Source organism: Pleurodeles waltl, chromosome 4_2 (assembly GCF_031143425.1).
Source record: "Pleurodeles waltl isolate 20211129_DDA chromosome 4_2, aPleWal1.hap1.20221129, whole genome shotgun sequence".
Taxonomy (NCBI): Eukaryota; Metazoa; Chordata; class Amphibia; order Caudata; family Salamandridae; genus Pleurodeles; species Pleurodeles waltl.
The window spans coordinates 330,519,164-330,537,702 of NC_090443.1; positions in this window are offsets into that span (position 1 = coordinate 330,519,164).

Here is an 18,539-nt window from a genome sequence, read left to right on the forward strand (position 1 = left end):
TTCTGGCAGGTACAACGTCAGCGCCGACTTTGGTCCCTGCTCAACTCCCTGTGCCAGTGCCAGCACCAAAAAAGGATCTACCACCTTTTCTGAGTTGTTTTCTGACTCCCAATTGGCCTCATCCCGACTGCGGCTGTGTTCTGATCCCACCCGAGTGCAGCCAATAGCAAACTTTTCTGATTCTGACACATTGCCTTTACCACACGGCAGGGTTCATGTTATTACACCAGCTCTTTGGTTTATATTCCGGTAATAATGACTGTGATAAATTAGACAGATTGGCGCCACAGAAGGAGGACAATTGGTACCCAGAATCACAGGTCTAAACGCCTCTCCAGACGCTGAACTTATCTCTCCCTCAGTCCTGCCACAGAGAAGAATGTATCCTTTTTCATTGTTATGTGATAGACTACAGAGGTCCTTGACCTGCTACTCCCTACAATGGAAATAAGGACCGATGTGTGGTGGTTCTCCAGTCTGGTCAGGCACCTACTGAACTTCTCTTTCCATTTAACAAGCCCTTACAGATACCATCATGAGCAAAACCATGTTCCGTCCCTACCACCCACCCACTGTCAGTAGGGAGGTAGCTTGTTGTCATAGGTCAATGCCAGGTGACCATAACTTTTTGGCTCAACACCAGACAGTTTGGGGTTACAGGTGTCCACCAATAGAGTAAACCCTACTGTTTTTGCCACGACCCCTCCTGACAGCAAATCCAAATGCTTGGAGACTTTTGGCAAGCACATTTTCTCTTCTGTCAGCCATGCTTAACAAGCTGTCAATGAGTCCGTACACCTATTCTTTAAGAGATATGATAGGTCAAATCCTACCAGCAGTTCTGGATGACCTTTGGGAATCTTCAACCCAAACCATCCAGGATGGATAAGATATGGCAGCATTTATTTGTTTGGCCTGGACACAACTGATTGTGGGGTCAGGCTGTGGATGCAGGGGTAGTACACCACACCTGAATGAGGTCTACAGGCGCCTCTGGGGATGTCCAGGTATCCTTGATGGACATGCCATTTGGTGAAAAAGCAGACTCAGCCCTAGATTGCTGTAAATAAAGTTTGTTCCCTGTGCACTACTTGGGATTGTCTGCGCATGCAACAATTCCACTCACTTTGGATATTTCCTAGGGGTTTGAATACTGCCAGACGCCGGCATAATAAACTTCTCAGCCCTTCAGTGTCAGAGGCATTGGCCTCCAGATAGAAGGTTCACAGTATCAGGGACAACACGCAGCTCCGTCTCCCGAGCACAGCCACAAAACCAATTTAGTATGTTCTTTTTAACATACACCCACACTGTAAGAGGCAGGCTCAGACTTTTCCATCAGGGGTTGCAAGGCATCTATTCGGATTAAGGGGTCCTTCAATTTCTGTTTCACCTCATCAGTACGTCAGGCAGGGGATCACTTGTCTGTCTTACTGCAGGAAGTGCAAGCCCTTTTGGACAAAGGATCCATAGAGAAGGTTATGGCCTTGGACGTAAGCAGTGGATGCCACACCTGCTACTTCCTTATGTTGAAGGATTCATAAAAGTGATGGTGATAGTCGCAGCACACCATCGGAGGTTGGGTGTGCCTGTCTTCCACTTCTTTAATGACTGGATGTTGAAGGCGCGGCTCGCCCCAGGCTGGCCTAGACCCAGCCCATATGATGTAGAACCTTCTAACACTGTTAGGGTTCACTATCTATGTGCCAAAGTTACACCTGACTCCTTTGCAAACGCTCCCATTCATTGGTGCCATCTTAGATATGGTGCAATTTTGTGCCTTGCCCCTAGAGAGGAGAGTCCAGGAAAAGCAGTCAATTATCCTAATATTTCAGCCTCTGTCCTGGATCTCAGCAAGGATGACATTGAGGCTGCTGGGACTATTGGTCTCCTGAATCCTTCTAGTCAACCACGCCAGATGACACATGCAGGCTTTTCTGTGGAATCTGAAGTCCAAGTGTAGTGAGCACCAGGATCACCTATTGGATTCCATGCAGGTTTCGGAGAAGACTACAAAAGATCTACAGTGGTGGCTGCCGGAGCATAGTTGGGCCAGTAGCAGGCAGACTTCTCTCCTAGAAATGATCATTGAGGGACACCAGCGGATAGTGGGTTCAATGGCGATTTTTTGGAGTCTTATGCCTCTAAGAAGGATCAGCCTGATAGATAAGAAGAAAACTATTTTAGAGCAGAGCACTTCATACCAATGTTATGGAGTTTTGAAAGCGTTGTGTTGTCTACAATCTCAAATGCTGCACACAGATCAAGAAAAATGAGGATAGGAAGTAAGTTATTGTGATGAGCGGATGAAGTGAAGTTGGAAATGTTAGAGTGTGATTTAATTTGAGTAAGGGACCTGGACTCCTGATGGGAAAGATGTGAGAAGTTTATTAATAGAGTGATAGTGAGTTCGGGACGAGAGTAAGTAGTTCAAGTAGGTGTTTTCAGTCAGTAACAGCACTAGATTTGAGGCATCATAGGTATGTTCTATTTGAGAAGGAGTGGTTGAATAGGGTGATAAGGAAACTGGGAAGATAGGGTAATGAGTTTTGGGACAAAGGGTTTAGATGGGTTGAATGAAGAGAGGCGAGATCTTAGTGAAAGAATGAGCTACATAGGTGCAGTGATATGGCAGCCATAGAAAATATCAGAGATGGCTGGGGCAGTGAGCAGTGTTGTGGTGGTGCCCCTGATAGTGCTTACCTTGGATAAGAACACAGTGCAGTCATCAGCTGAAAATAAAGAGTGAGTGATGAGTGTGTTTGGTGGGAAACATGGGTAGTTGATTGTGCATGCAAACATTGGGTTGTGGATGAGTGCCCTATGCCTAATTTTCAGTGAGTAAATAACTTGGCATATCAAGTGTATAGAATTGAAGAGGTGGGAGTGAATGGATGTAAGGGGTAAGATGTGCCAAAAGCATGCTGAAAAATATTGTAGAAATGGTTAAAGGATGAAGTGTATGGTTGTTGTGAATTTGGTGGGGAAAAAAAGATGGGATTAGGAATGTGTCTTCTTTTTGAGATGCTAACGTGTGCCGAGGGCCGGGACTGGAGGAATATCAGCTATAAGGTAAATCGAGCAATGGCCAATAGAGAAGGAGTCTGTAGTAAGAGAAGACGCTTGCTAGAGTTTAGTATGGAGCTTAGTGGCTTAAACGGTTTGAGTCTAGGAGAGTAGAGTGTGTAAAATAGTGGTGAAGCAAATATTAATTGGGTAAATATGGTGACCTTGAGATAGGATACTTATGTTAATATGCTCAAATAGAATGCGGGGCGGAGGGATCAAAAATAATTATTTAACTTATTACTTACTGGAACCCCTTCCCAGGTGGCAGGCTGGATCTGGTAACTTCTTCCGGAGTACTCCTCACTAGTTTCATTGGAGTGTCAACACAGCATCTTGCAACTCCATCTTCAGGGACATACTGACCGTCCAAATATGTGCCTCTTGCACCAATGATATCCCTTCCTTTTTTTTTGTTGCCTCCAACACGTGGATCCAGAGCTGTTGAAGTATTTCAGCATAAGAGATTTGTGATGTATTTTTCTACAAATAGTTTTTCAACATTATGCCACCACCCAGGTGGTCATGCCTCAAGCCTGTTAGACTTTTGAGAGACAGATGTCAGTAATTGATCCTGACCCCTCACATTTGTGGTACTTGGAGAAAGATCATAATTCAGCATACATGACAGGTTACCCTAAAGCACTTTCAGAGAGGCAGTCAAAGCTTTTGTTAGCTACCCTGAAGGAGCTGAGATATCTCTCTTGAGCAAAGACCAGGTTGAGGCACCTGCAAATACACATACATAAGCAGTGTGATAAGAAAAGTGTCTTCTTTTTCAGAGCCTGTTCTAGTCCTTCAATCAATCCTTCAGATCAGCTTCTTGGGTTGTGGGACACTGTTTGACCAAGTTCAAGAGTTTACTAAAGCTGTTCTCAAAATCTTCCTGCCCATCTCTCAGTTGAAGAAATGTGGTTTTCAGCTTAGGTCTCCACTCCTGCCAGCACTTGGGAGTTTAGGACTTCATTAATCTCATGACTAAAGTTATTTGTAAAGTATAAGTCTACTTCTGTTCAAAATCAATTAACCTCTGTTTTTCCAAATACCATGACCTCTGCTTCGGTGTCAGTCTGCACCTGTGCTTTTCTCTTCTTGTGGAGTCAGATTTTAAAATTTGCCTAACACAGGTCACAGGACTATTTGTAGGAAAGTGATTTCCCTTATATTCCTAAGATCGCTCTTGGACTCTGAAAACTCTGGAGGTTCCATATTATCCTGAGGAAGAGTTTGACTAATCTAGTGATGTGTTTTACTACCCTTTTACTCTAATACTGTTGCGTAGGTTCTCATTATCCTAACAAGACTACTGGATTTGAGCGGAAGAATCACTTGTATTGCAGAGGACTGAATCTCATCCTGCACCATGTGACACCTGTCGGCCTAATTCAGGTTTTGGTCCAGCTAACTAGCAGTGCCTCACCTCCACCAAAGAGCAGGGATCATTGGGCAACTGGGAGCATGACATAAATGGCTCCTCAGGGAAATCGTGGTCACTCAGATCTCATCCGTTTCTCTCCATTACATTAGTCTCACAGATGCAAGAACAATCAGAGGCAGAATTTAGTTCAATAAGATTTTATTGAAGTAACTGCATTTTAGATAGTAAAGCATGTTTTGCAATAACTAAGACGATGAAGCACAATAAGATTAAGATTGTGACAAGAAGAGTAAAACACAAAAAAAACGCTACCATTTTGTCACTAAGATTGTGTCGGATAGTTGCTACCTAGGCTATGTTAGAGCACAACATGTTAAGCTCTAATTCTGGCCTTCAGGTTTCCCATGGGAAGACATCATCCCTCATACCTGAGCAAGACGCCTGTAGTCTACATAAGCAGTTGCAGCGAAGCAATCAGCATACAGTCATGGTCATCTCGCTGGAATCTCCCTCTAACGTACATGTGTCAAAGTAGTGTTTTTATAATAAAACAGCTGATGTTCCAAGAAAGGATCCCCACGTAAAAGTGTGTATGTTTCTGTGAAAATTGGGGACAAAGCGTACCACTTTTGCTGGCAACTTATCTTACTGCAGCCTTGAGAAAATCACAGAGTGAAAGAAATGTCTTGTTTGAGAACACAGTGCTGACCTAGGTGAAGAACAGCTAGATAGAGAAAATAAAACCAGAACGCAAATGTGGCTTTTCTTAAAATAATATAACAAAGCTGAAATAAAACATCTAGGTTAAAGTGCACAGCGGCAGGCCTAGGTTGCTAAAATAACGTGTATAAAAACTATAGCTAAGATGAATGTGCTGAAGTTGAAATTGGTCAGATTGGCACTAGTGGTTTTTCTTCCTTTGGTACGCATCCAGCATGTTCTGGACTTGTCTGATTTCACCATGGCCAACAACAGACAAAGGGTGTAGGTTTGTTCAGAAGCTCAAAGTATTTGATGGTGAACAGTAGACAGTCAAATTGGGCCTTCAGCAATTCTTCTGTTGGGGCAGGAGAACCAGACAATGGCATGCTGAGCAGGGTGATTTTGGTGAATCAAAGTGGCATTTCTTTTTGAGGTGGCCTCAGAAATCTCTCCAGTCTGGGGCTTCCATATATGGATATTTTACCACCAAAAGACAACACACCCTGTTTCCTATTTTGCTCGAGGGAATTCCCTTGGAGGGACTATGTGGGGGATTAACTTTCCTCTGCATTGTGTGTCCTTCCTTACTACTAATGCACAGACTCATTTAAGACATCTGCCGTTACAGGACATTAAATATTTATATTGCTCTTGATAGGGCTCGTCACCCTTGGTATTCAGACCTACTTCATCGGAGCATTTTTTTGGTCTCCGAGTACCTTCTGTCTCAGAATGGTCAGGGATAGGTTTGTTTCATCCCATTCTCAAGGCACTCAGGGTCAAATTCACAAACTGTATTTTGTAGTACGTAAACTGTCTGATAGAGACATTCCTTACCTTTGAATTTCCCCAGGCGTAAGACTAGATCCGGATACTTTTGCTTGAGCAGTACCCCTGCACACGCCTTTGGATGGCTTTGTTCAGTGGTGCATAGGGCGCAGAGGTCCTTGACCTCAAACTTCCCTCAGTGGCTGTCAAGACTAACCTCTTGAAAGAAGTGCTTCAGCCTGGGGCTTCCACTTCTGAACTCCTTTTGCCCTTTAATGAGGCCCTTACTGATATCCTGCTGGGTACCTGGTCCAAGCTCAGCACAGGGACTCCTGTGAACAGGACAGTTGCCAGCCACCATCGCCCTGCACCAGGCGACCCTAGTTTTCTCAGCCAACAACCCCACCCCAGAGAGCTTGGTAGTCAAAGACTCGACTTCCCATACCGTGTTCCCTTCCGCTCCCCCGGAAAGGAAATCCAAGAGGCTGGACCAACTTGGGAAGATGATGTTTTGATGTTTTCTTCCACCAGCCTGGTACTGAGGTCAGTGAACACATCATGCTTATTGGTCTGTTTCTCGCACAACTTATGGGATACGGTTACGCAAGTACTGCCACAGGCCCCTGAGGAAGCCAGGGCTATCCTCATTTAGGCAGTGAAAGACAGTAATGACACAGCAAAGTTCACCATTAGGTGTGGCCTGGATACAGCTGACTCGCTGGGCAGAGCGGTTTCACCGATGGTGGCTGAGAACATCTGGCATTTTGGGGGATGTCTAGGCAAACCTTAGGTACATGCCCTTCGACGGAACTTGCTTGTTTGGCGAGACGGCAGGCTCAGTGCTTTAAGGACTCTCTGGCAACACCCAAGTCCTTGCGCCTCTCGGTGACCTCCCATCCCCCGTTTGGCTTTCCCCCTTTCATGGCTACGGAAGAGGCGTACCACCACACCAGCCCTATGCCAGCCACTGTCCTGCCCAAGGTATGCGGGACGTGGGCACGGTGCCTTCAGACCTAGAGCATCTGGATGTCCGCAGTCATCCACTACCCAACCCCCGGAAACTGCAACCTTCAAACCCTCCTAGTTTGATTCTGCAGAACCATGCTTGTCCAGTTGGAGGGAGAATTCACCATTATTACCTCCACTGGCAGTCCGTTACATCGAACGCATGGATTCTGCAGATCATTCAGAAGGGCTACACCCTGCCTTTCCAATCCTTTCCTCCCCCAATACCGCCAACACACAAACTGCTGCAGATGATCACATGATATTGTTCAGAGAGGAAGTTATGGCTCTCTTGACAAAGGGAGCCATAGAAAAGGGTTCCCTTGTCGGAAGTAGGCAGTGGTTGTTATTCCCACTACTTTCTGATACCAAAAAAGAACAAGGGCCTTCGCCCTATTCTAGACCTACGGACTGTCAATCTCTTTCTCAAGAACGACAAATTCAAGATGCTGACTTTAGCTCAGGTCTTGTCTGCCTAGACCAAGGGGACTGGCTGATAGCATTGGACTTGCAAGATGCGTATTTCCACATTCCCATCTTGCCTGCCCACAGGGGTTACCTGAGGTTCAAGGTAGGCCACAAGCACTTTCAGTTCATTGTGCTCCCCTTTGGCCGTACCGGTGATCCTCAGGTGTTCACCAAGGTGATGGGGGAGCTTGCAGCTCCTTTGCACAGATTATGGGTTTCAGTCTTTTTCTACCTCAATGACTGGCTGTTGAAGGCAGACTTGCCCTAGGCTGTTGTCTCCCACCTCCAGACAACAGCGAACCACCTGCATTCGCTGGGGTTCACTATAAATATGCCTGACTCCATCTCAGATGCTACCTTTCATCGGAGCTGTTATGGGCACAGTGCAGTTTCAAGCTTATCCTCCCGAGCAGCAAATCTAGGATATTCAGGTTCATGATATCAATGTTTCATCCTCTGTTCTGAAGTTAGGTGAGACTGAATCTGAGGTTGCTGGGCCTCATGGCCTCCTGCATTCTACAGGTGAATCATGCCAGATGGCATATGCAGGCTCTGCAGTGGGACCTGAAGTTCTAGGTGTGTGCAGCATCAGGGCAATCTCTCTGACATGGTCCAGATCTCGGAGGGAGCTGCAGAAAACATGCAGTGGCGGATTACGAACTGCGATTTGGTCAAAGGCAGACTCCTCTCCTTTCCCCAACTAGACCTCACAGTACTGACCAATGCATCACTTGTGGGATGGGGGCTGGCCATCTGGGAGAGGTGGAGTTTAGAGGACTCTGGTCTCTGGCAGAATCCGGACTCCACATCAACTTACTGGACCTCCGTGCGATCCAGCTAGCATTGAAAGCATTTCTTCCCTCTGTCAAGAGTAAGTTAGTGCATGTGTACACTGACAACACCACCACCATGTGGTACTGCAACAAGCAGGACAGGGTGGGGTTGTGGACACTTTGTCAAGAGGTCCTGTGTCTCTGGACATGCTGGATCAGCAGGGCATAGCACTGGGGGTTCAACACCTGGCAGGTTCGTGGCTCCGGACTGGGCAAGGAGAGTCTGGTATCCTGAGTGTCTGAAAATAAGCATCGACCCTTGGATCAGGCTGCCTCTTTAGGAGGATCTTCTGGCACAGCAGCACAGGGGGTTCTCCACCCAAACCTGTCAACTCTACTCCTTCATGCGTGGAAACTGAGCGGTGACAGTTGACAGCGATCAATCTTCCTCACAAAGTCTGTACTGTTATTCTTGCAGCCAGGCGTTCATTCACCAAGACAGTTTATGCCTGCTATTGGCAAAAATGTGTAAAATATTCTACATAGAAGTCCATAGATCCTCTTTCTGCTTCTCTCTGATATTCTTCTTTTCATTCTGTACCTTGCCCAGCAGGGCTCTGCTCTGGGCACTCTTAAGGGCTATCTGTCTGCTCTATTTGCTTTTCTGCAGCTGCCTCACCAACCCTCTTTATTTAAGTTGCCTATTGTAAATAGGTTTCTTAAGGGGCGTGTGCATATGTTTCCGCCTTCGCCCTTCATTATGCCTGATTGGGACCTGTGGTTCTTAGATTCCTGATGTGTGCTACACTTGAGCCACTTCATAATTGTCCCCTCAGGCTGCTCATCATCAAAACAGCCTTACTCCTGGCCATAACATCTGCATAGAGAGTGAGTGAACTGCAGGCTTCCTCATCCAAACCTCCACATCTCAGTGTTTCCTGATAAAGTGGTGCTTCGCACCCATGCCTCTTTCCTCCCAAAGGTGGTGGCCTCATTTATTTTGGGACATAATATCACTCTTCCCACCTTCTTTGCCCCTGCAAGGAAGAGGAGCAACTCCATTGGCTGGGCCCAAAAAAGTATCGACGTTCTACCTTGATTGCACAAAAGAGTTCCAGGTGGAAGACCAACTCTTTGTGGGATATGTGGGAGCAAAGAAAGGTTGGGCAGTACAGAAACAAACTATTTTGTGCTGGGTCGTTCCCGTATAAAAAATATGCTATGCACTGGCCAAAAAGCAACCTCCTGAGCGTTTGAGGACCCATTCCACCAGGGTTAAAGCTGCGACCATGGGGTTGGCACATGGTGTTCCAGTCTTGGACATTTGTCAGCCAGCAATGTAGGCATCACTGCACACATTTAAAAAGCATTACCGCCTAGACAGTAAGAGCTGCAAAGATGGGCATTTCACCTGTTCGATCCTGCAGGACCTCCTAAATTGTATCTGCAGCCCACCGCCCAGATGGTATGGCTTGGGTACTTACTTAAAGGTAAGGAATCTGCAGCTACAAGTCTCTTTCAGATGAACAAGTTACTTACCTTCGGTAACGCATTATCTTGTGAAGACTATATCTAACTGCAAATTCCTTACACCCACCAATGCCTCCCAGCTCTGCAGACTCATTTGCTAGGGATAGGGTGAACCCTTTCAGGCCCCTATTTTGGACACACAATCACCAGGTAATTTCATGGCTCTCTGCTCCTGGCATGGAAAGTCATGAAAAAAGTAACTGAAGTCTGTGCGCCTGGGTGGCGCTTATATAGGTGACCGCGACATCGCATCCAGTGCCGATAATGCCAAGCAGAACCAAACAAAACCACCTGATGGTGGGTGCAGCGCAAGCAAAAGCTTTCGGATCCAGTTTGACACCTGGGGAAATTTAAAGATAAGGAAGCTGCAGCTAGATATAGTCTCTACCAGATAATGTATTACCGAAGGTAAGTAACTTGTTCAGTAATACAGTAGTACTATAGAATGGCATTCCTGCTCCGTTAGTCTTAAGTTCGTTTCTTGGATAGGCTCTGGGTCTTTCTGCTTATTCAACTTGTATTTTTTTTCAGATATTTGTGCTTCACGTAAAGCCCCCTTTTTTTTTGCCTGACATGGTCTCTTAGTTTCACATGTATCTGATTATTTTGAAAAGCAGTTGTATTGGGCTAGACCAAGAAATGCTCTCAATTTTTATATTTAACATACTACAACTTTCTGAAGGGATGAAAATACGATGATGGTGTTTTGTGGTCACAAAATGTTAGAAAACTCGTATCTTGTTGACCGTGAAACATTGTCGTCATCGCCTCTATTTGGGGCTCAGGCTCATTCCATTGGATTTGGCTTAACCTTTGGCTATGATGAGGGGTGCTTCAATGCAATGTATTTGTAGTGTTGTCACCTGGTCTTTTCTCCTCTTCACTCTTTTTCAAACCGCAATTGTTTGGAAATGAGATGTCGTGCCCAGTCACAACTTGGTAGGGCAGTCTTTTATGGCCTACGCTGTATCACTGTTTTCGTCTTATCTCCTTTTCCTTGGAAATATAGCTTTTGAAAAGTTCAAGTGATTGTTCTCTGTCCGAGAGTTAATATCCATTACAGGAAAAAGTTACTTAACTTCTGTAACATTCTTTCTAATGGACTGCATTACTAATACTGATTACTAAACCCTCCCCCACCCATAATAAGGTACATGATATTGTTTCATTCGTACTCGGGCACCTAATATGACAGTCAACACATCACTCACATTGGATTCACATAATGCCTTGGCAACACCATGCTGAACTCAATCACGCCAGTGATGGTCAGTAGCTTGGTAACAAATATGTGATCCATTCTAGTGCCAGGTGAGGGGTTCAAGTTGGTAATTTTAGGGAGTAACAGTAGCCATCAGAAAGAATGTTGTTAAAGCTAAATTGTTCTTATCCAAGTAAGCCATCACTGCCTGACAATATTGCTTGCTGTCATTAGGAGAGCAGCAGAGGCATTTAGAGGAAGAGCAAAAAGTCATGTTTTCTGCTGGAATCACTGCCCCATGCCACCCAGTGTGTTGCAATAGACTAAGGAGGTTTTTAAGACTCAAACAGCAACTGTTTCACCAAGGGGAGAGAAGACATAGGGCATCTACTCAAGATCTATTCTACATTAAATCTGTAAATAGTCACAAATTTAGCTAGAGTGTTTATAGCTCATCAGATGTCTAAGAATCTGTCTTCCACCACTGGCCTTGTCTCCTAATAAAGACTAAACATATCAATGTGGTCAGAACGAAAGTAAATTGAGCAGCAAACATTCAGCGGAGAATAGTTAATACTGCAGTCTATGTAAGATACATGATCTGGTCATCAACAATTGGCAGACACTGAAGAGATGAAGACCTTATGAAAAGAACAACCGGTCTTATTTGCACATGCTGCAAAGTTGTAACTTTATTCTGCAGACACTACAAGTCAGCAGCTAATTCCATGCTCTGTATTTTAGAGACATGCGTCTCCATTATTGGATCTTTCATATATCCACATACTTAAATCTTTCCCAGTTATCAGGCTGGGAATCCCTGATAAGTTTGAATATCGGTAACCCATGTTTAAATAGGCCCAGTCCTCAGAAAAAGTGTTTGTTTAGTAGCACATCTACCTCATTTGAAGTAACCTGAACGTTAGCCAATAAGGTGGAAGAGCAGAGCTCGAAGGTCACAATAGCTCAGATTTCACCTTCATGCCAAGTATGAAGGAGCCCCAGAGAAAAGCTCTGCTCTAACATATGTTTGACCTCATATTGGACACTGTATATTTTATAATTCATGGGTATCTCCAAACCCTGTCTACAGCTTTTAATAGTTTGTGAGTTGTTTTATTGGATATCTGGGATTTCCACCTCAAGACTGGCCAGAGGGGACCACTAACTGCCACTATGGCTTAGAATAAGAAAGCTATCTTAAAGTCTGTGGTCAAAAGAAGATTTACACTGATCCTCATATAAATGAATTTATCCCACTCAGAATGTCTTAAAGGAACATATGTGAAACCTTTCTGCACAAGGCACTTAACGTTTGTGAAAGCAGATAGGCTTTTTATTTACTGGAAAGGAAGAGAATTCCCCCCTTCCACAGGGAATACCCTGTCCTCTGGAGATGTTTCCATGAAAAGTTTCCCACCAAGCACTTCCACGAAGACCCCTCAGAACAGGAAACATGGAGCTTCTACCCCTGAAATTTACTTCAAAAGTAGCCGCAGCCACTTCCTCCAAACATCAAAGACTTCCTCAGAAAAGGCTTTTAAAAGGGTAACATCCTGCACACAAACTGCAAAAATCCAGCTTTGTGACATTCAAGACTTGCTGCCCCAGTTGTCTATGACCACAGCTCCACCGTTGTCGAAAAGCAAGAAACTACCATTGACAACGGCCACATTGACAACCCTGTCACTGGCAACAATGCATCCACCTTCAACAACTGTGGCCTCCTCGATTATGACAATGGACCCTCCATCGATGACGGTAACTACCTTGTTGATGACAGGTATTACACATCAGCCTTTAACTTTCTCACAGGAGGCACTGAAGATTTATGCATGCCTTACATATCAGATACTCTATGCAGGGCTGGAGACTGACCCAAAGTGGCAAGGTACAAGCGTTGGCACAGCCTTCAGTCCCTGTTATGTCCTGAATGAGAAACAACAGCAGGAATACAAATACTAAACTCAAACCTGTGCAGAGGATCGTCACAGTAGCAACTATAGTCAACCTCGCCCACCAGGCCCTGCAGGGACCCACAAACAGGTCCCAATAGATGCTGTACACATTTCAGAGGTTACTTCCATAGCAGCCACAATCTAAGCAACAATAAATACTGCTCTTTCCTCCTCAGGTGCCAACACCCCTACATCCACAAGATACTTGCTCCTCTACTGCTGTAGGAAAGTACCATGTTGCCTGGCAAGTTAGCCCCATTTTTACATGCATGTCAGTTTGTTTTTACCTGTCTCACTGGGATCCTGCTAGCTAGGACCCCAATGATCATAGTTTGTGGCCTGAATGTGTATACCTGTGTAGTGACTAACTGTGTCACTGAGGCTCTGCTAACCAGGACCTTAGTGCTTATGCTCTCTCTGCCTTTAAATGTGTCACTATAGGCTAGAGACCACTTTTAACAATTTCAATTTGCATACTGGAACACCCTTATAATTCCCAAGTATATGGTACCTAGGTACCCAGGGTATTGGGGTTCCAAGAGATCCCTACGGGCTGCAGCATTTCTTTTGCCACCCATAGGGAGCTCAGACAAACCTTTACACAGGACTAACATTGCAGCCTGAGTGAAATAATGCACATGTTATTTCACAGCCATTTTCACTGCACTTAAGTAACTTATAAGTCACCTATATGTCTAACCTCCACTTGCTGAAGGTTAGGTGCAAAGTTACTAAGGTGGTCATTCTGACCTTGGCGGACGGCGGAGGCCATCCGCCAAGGTACCGCCATCAGAACACCGCACCGCGGTCGAAAGACCGCGGCGGTGATTCTGACATTTGCCCTGGGCTGGCGGGCGGCCGCCAAAAGACCGCCCGCCAGCCCAGGGCAAATCAACCTTCCCACTAGGATGCCGGCTCAGAATTGAGCCGGCGGAGTGGGAAGGTGCGACGGGTGCAGTTGCACCCGTCGCGTATTTCAGTGTCTGCTGGGCAGACACTGAAATACTTTTTGGGGCCCTCTTACGGGGGCCCCTGCCGTGCCCATGCCATTGGCATGGGCACGGCAGGGGCCCCCAGGGGCCCCGCGGCACCCCCTACCGCCATCCTGTTCGTGGCGGGAGAGCCGCCATGAACAGGATGGCGGTAGGGGGTGTCAGAATCCCCATGGCGGCGGAGCGCGCTCCGCCACCATGGAGGATTCAGACGGGCAGCGGAAAGTCGGCGGTACACCGCCGACTTTCCGTTTCTGGCCGCGGCTGAACCACCGCGGTCAGAATGCCCAGCGGTGCAGCGCCAGCCTGTTGGCGGTGCGACCGCCGACCTCCGCCATGGCGGTAATTACCGCCATGGTCAGAATGACCCCCTAAGTGTGAGGGCACCCTTGCACTAGCAAAGGTGCCCCCACATAGGCCGGACTTTGTGAGTGCGGGGACACCACTACATGTGTGCACTACATATAGGTCAATACCTATATGTAGCTTCACAATGGTAACTCTGAACATGGCCATGTAACATGTCTAAGATCATGAAATTTTCCCCCCAATTCAAATCTGGTATTGGGGAGTCAATTCCATGCATCCCTGGGGCTCCACTATGGACCCCAGGTACTGCCAAACCAACTACTTGGGGTTTTCTCTGCAGCTACCGCTGCTGCCACCCCACAGACGGGGTTCTGCCCTCCTGGGGTCCAGGCAGCCCAGTCCCAGGAAGGCAGAACAAAGAATTCCCTCTGAGAGAGGGTGTTACACCCTCTCCCTTTGGAAATAGGTGTTAAAGGCTGGAGCGGGGTAGCCTCTCCCAGCCTCTAGAAATGCTTTGAAGGGCGCAGATGGTGCCCTCCTTGCATAAGCCAGTCTACACCGGTTTAGGGAAACCCCAGTCCCTGCTCTGGCGTGAAACTGGACAAAGGAAAGGGGAGTGACCACGCCCCTGTCCATCACCACCCCAGGGGTAGTGCCCAGAGCTCCTCCATTGTGTCTCCGACCTCTGCCATCTTGGATCCAGAGGTGTGAGGGCACCTGGAGGCTTCAGAGTGGCCAGTGCCCGCAGGTGACGTCAGAGACCCGTCCTGATAGGTTCTTACCTGACTAGGTGGCCAATCCTCCTATGAGAGCTATTTAGGGTCTCTCCCGTGGGCTTTTCTTCAGATAACGACTTGCAAGAATTCATCTGAGTTCCTCTGCACTTCTCTCTTTGACTTGTGCCAAGGATCGACCGCTGACTGCTCCAGGACACCTGCAAAACTGCAACAAAGTAGCAAGAAGACTACCAGCGACATTGTAGCACCTAATCCTGCTGGCTTTCTCAACTGTTTCATGGTGGTGCATGCTCTGGGGGGTGCCTGCCTTCACCCTGCACTGGAAGCCACGAAGAAATCTCCCGTGGGTTGACGGAATCTTACCCCTGCTCCAGCAGGCACCAAACTTCAGCATCACCGGTACTCTGGGACCCCTCTCATCCTGACGAGCGTGGCCCCTGGAACACAGGTGGTGGACCCAAGTGACCCAGACTGTCCAGTGGTCCAAATTGGAGGAGGTAAGTCCTTGCCTCCCCTCTCCAGACAGTAATCTGTGCACTGCATGTTCTGCAGCTACAAGGGCTTCTGTGCACATTTCCAAGAAATCCTGCATGCACAGCCGAGCCTAGGTCCCCAGCACTCTGTCCTGCGATGCTCAGCTCCCTGAGATGATCTCCGGTGTCGTGGGACCTCCTTTTGCAGTGTTGAGACGACTGCTGTGTTCAGACTTCTTGAACCCATGTTCGAGGACTTCTGCGGGTGCTATCTTCTTGTGCATGGGCTCTCTACGTTGCTGAGGGACCCCTCTGTCTCCTCTTCCAAGTGGCGACATCCTGGTCCTTCCTGGGCACAGACAGCACACTTTTTCTTCAACCACGACTCTTGCAGCTAGCAAGGCTTGTTTGCGGTATTTTGACAAGGAAACAACTCTGCATCCTCCAGCACACCATGGGGCATCTTCTGCATGAAGGAGAAGTTCCTATCACCTTTCGTTGTTGCAGAATCTTCAGCTTTTTCCACCAGGAGGCAGCCATTTTTCATCTTTAACTGAGGTTTAGTGGGGTCCATTCGTGGTTCGTATTCCACTTTCTTAGTATATGGTTTGTGTTGCCCCTAGGCCTGTTGCATCCTATTGTATTCTACAGTGTTTGCACTACTTTCTGACTGTTTTACTACTTCAGCCCCCCTAGAAAGAGACGGCAGACGCATTGCCAACTTAAGGGACCGTGTCCTCTTGATGACTTCAACCGCCATCAAAGCAGCAATTGCCCTATCATTCTGGAACAATATGATTGCCAGATGTGGCACAACATTTTGCCCCTAGTCAATCTCGCCCCAGAGGACAGAAGAGAATAAGTTAAGGCCATTGTCCAAGATGGTGCGGATCAATCAGCCACCATTAAAAATGCAGCAATGGATGTTTCCAGCACCAGTTTCTGTCAGCTTGCAGGTGCAGCAGTCCTATACAAGCATAGAAGGCTTTCACGCGGTGGTCCATGCAAATATTTTAGGTGGCCTTTTGAGAGGCTTAATGTTTTTTGGTGGAAAATGTGGAAGACGCTCTGCAAAATATCAAGACAGACACAGCACGCTCCCTAGGAACGTCACGATACAGATGTCCCATTTTCTCTTCATTTTGTGGTTTAAGAAGATTTCAAGCCTAGAGGGGAGAACTATACTAAACTCCAAGAAAATCAGAGTACGACCAAGGCTAATCTTCAAACACAGACCCAGCACCAAGGCTACAGCGAAATACATGTGAGGAAAGGGGAGCATCCCACCCATGCTGTCAGGATTAATCAGAAGAGAGGTTGACTTTTAATAGCTTCCCCTTCCATATCCAGCGCTTGGGGTCAGGGGAAAATAAATCTCTGGTTTGGCCCCACTTGGGAAACAATCACTTCAGGTCACTGTTGCTTCAGATAGTGGAGTCTGGTCACACCCTGTAGTTTATAGCAGAAACCATGCACTATTTGCACAAAAAAAGAACATCTGCAAATCTGAGAGTTACAGCAAATGATTCTCTTCCTCTGGCTGAAAGAAACCAGAGGAACCAATGATTCAAGTTATGACCCATGCTTTCATGACCCAATAAATCCAAAATACAGATAGTATTTGTGTTTCTAGATTGTGGGGTTGCATTACCAGTTCAAGGCACTTCAAAGTGGGCTAAAATCTGTGCACTGGGTTTTTACAATGTGTCTTGTGCTGGTGGCTACCTTTCTTCAAAGGTGAGATCACCAAGTATAGCCATACTTGGACACGACTGGCTTTACAAAGCTCGATCAAATGAAGAAGCTTGCGCCTCTCTACGTGCCACCTGCATCAGCCTATTTCAGAAACTAGGTCTGGCTATGAACACTGAGAAGTTTTCCTTCTATCCTATGACAAGATTGCTGTTCCTAGGTGCAATCCTAGACTCAACTGGGAACAGCTTACCCCTCAGAGCAAAGACTTACAAAATTTCACACCGTAGCAAAGACATTTTGCTTCGATCATATAGTGCCCATCAGGACATGCAAATCCCTCTTAGCTCACATTTAGTCTTCACATCTGCCTGGTTCCCTTCTGCAGCCTCCAGATGAGGCATCTTCAGCAGGAGCTAGATCATCAGTGGAAACACATGACTGGTTCATGGAACAACACCATACAAGACACTAGAAGGGTCAAATAAGCACTGCTACAGTGGAATTTCCCTGCAAACCGCAGAGCTGGTCTTCAAATCCAATGTTCCATAAACAGAATAATCATGGTAGTGGACGCTTCAGTGGAAGGTTGGGCACCCACATGCAAGAGTTGTCCGCAAAAGGTCTATGGTCAATGGTGGAGAAGCAACTCCACATAAACATCCTGAAGCTACAGGCCACAGGTTGGGCCTTCAGTTGTTCCTGTCGAGGTTAGCAAAACAAGCTGTGTTGATAAGGGCAGACAACACAACCTCAATGTATTACACTTCAAAACAGGGAAGAATGAGGTCCCGTTCTCCCATGAAGTGGACATTGCAGTGAAACATCTTCCAGGATGCCAGATCGACCAGGAAAACCTGCTGAAACATGCCCTGTCCGTGAGTGGGAACTCCACCACAACCAAGTTGAATACATCTTTCCAAAGTGGGGCCAGTCACCAATAGACTTGTTTGCTGCCCTGGAGAACAGAACAATACCATTACCACACCAGCAGATGCGGCCAGCAGGGAGCTAAGGTAATGCGTTCTTTCTGTTGTTTTTCTTCTTTTCCAGGATGCTTAGGAAGGTGAAAGCAGATCACTGATCCTGATTGCCCTGGCATAGCCTCATAAGCTTTCGTACAGTGACCCCACTGGTCGGTTGAAGAGTGATGCCAAGGCCAGACACATTGGAGGAATACTCCACCGTGATCTGCAGTCACTGAGCCAGAGTGCATGGTTCTTTCTGACCTAGAGGTAAGGCAATCTGGATATCCCTGCCGACTGTAGAGACATCGTAGCCCAGGCGTGTGCACCATTGACAAGTAAAACCTACTACACTAAGTGCAAGCAAATCTGCATGCAGTTCAAAGTACAGGGTCATAAACCAGTCTCCTTGAGACTCCATCAACTGTTAGCATTCTTGGTTTGAGATAGCTAGGTAAGTGTGAAATGATAGGTTGCTTTTTGCCACAGTGTGCAAGTTCTGGAGAATGGAAGGCTCATATT